Source organism: Pteropus alecto, unplaced genomic scaffold (genome assembly GCF_000325575.1).
Source record: "Pteropus alecto unplaced genomic scaffold, ASM32557v1 scaffold81, whole genome shotgun sequence".
Taxonomy (NCBI): domain Eukaryota; kingdom Metazoa; phylum Chordata; class Mammalia; order Chiroptera; family Pteropodidae; genus Pteropus; species Pteropus alecto.
The window spans coordinates 13349770-13351259 of record NW_006433378.1 but is presented as its reverse complement, the minus strand read 5'-3'; the positions used below and the strand labels follow the sequence as shown (position 1 = coordinate 13351259).

General features: G+C 37.7%; 1 pseudogene; it reads right to left on the bottom strand.

Moving 5' to 3' along the window:
- Positions 1-415: 415 nt before the first annotated feature.
- LOC112476932 lies at positions 416-534 on the bottom strand (annotated as a pseudogene).
- Between the last annotated feature and the right edge of the window lie 956 nt (positions 535-1490).

The window sequence follows — 1490 nt, the reverse complement described above, 5'->3', positions numbered from 1 at the left end:
AAGAGAGCCTCGCTGAGGTCAGGAGAGCAATGCATGAACAAAGTGAAAATTTCAACAAAGAGATAGAAAATATATAAACGTGTCAAACAGAAATCACAGAGTTGAAGACTGTAAGAACTGAACTGAAAAATTTAATAAAATTCAGCAACAGACTAGCTCAAGCAGGGAAAAGATCGGTTAACTCTAACACAGGACAATAGAAATCATGTCACCCTATGGTCATTAACAGAATGAAAGAGCAAGAACTCAGCTTTCCCATTTCCTTTCAATAACCAATATGTGTTGATCAACATAAAACAAATGGACATTAAACAACTTTAATAACTGTTGTATCCATATCTTGGCTCCTTTTTCATCTTCTCATTAGCACAATTAGACTTCTTTATTACTTTTTTTATTTTCTTATTATTATTTATGTCTATAGCACCTGATCTTCCTAGGTGGTCTCCCATCCAAGTACAAACCAGGCCCGACCCTGCTTAGCTTTCTAGATCAGACGGGATCAGGCTTGTTCAGGATGGTATGGCCGTAGACCATGGGCTGTGGTGCGAACCCAGTACCTTCTGCATGTAAAGCAGATGTGCTAACCGCTACACTATGGAACCACATCCAATTTCTCTATTATTTTAAAAGAATACACAAAACTTTAAGCAATAGAATTTGTACCCAAGCAATCCACTTTGATTGGAATAGCCCTCTCTCAATGTGCTCTTAATTGTCTTCCTTATAGCAAGTAAAACCCTTTTTTAGTGGGCCATAGAAGGTTGTTTACGTTTCTTGCTTCTAACATCCACCACAGGATGTTCTCTTACCACTCCCTACATATGTTATGTCCTCTAGTCGTTCTGCAAACTATCCAGTATTGCTAGAATTCTTCTTTCTGTTTCCTACATCAGTGCTTTTAAATACGGTGTTCTGGCTGCCTGGAATGCCCTACACTGCACATCCCACCCTGCCCCCCATACATGATCATGCACACATGCATGCACACAAACATACACACTCATTTAGGCTAGATTTTCCCAGAAGTGGGCCCTAGGAAAAAGATCTAAATACACGTAGTTTATTTGTGTACCCTAAGATATAGTAGATGCTTTAGCCCATGTATTTATGAATCAAAGAATAACTCATGATGACAAGTAATAACTTACTAATATTTGTTTAGTATGCTTACGTTATTGCAGCATTTTTATATCCACCACATGAATGAAGCCAGTTGGAGTCAATTTCCACCTTTTTACTAAAACAAAACTCATAAGCTGCAAATAAAAATGTAGGCATACCATTTTGTAAATTTCTTGTTTTGCAATTTTGTTCAAGAAAGCTGGAGTTGCTTGGCAAGCTTGTAAAAAATGAGCATATTTAGTGTTAGTTTTTTATACTTTCCAGGCTTGGTTTTACAATACCAGCTGGTTCCCATCTCCATGAAGGTCCAGATTGTTTAACTGAGAAAATCATCTCCATAACACCCTGCCCTATCTAGTCTCAAT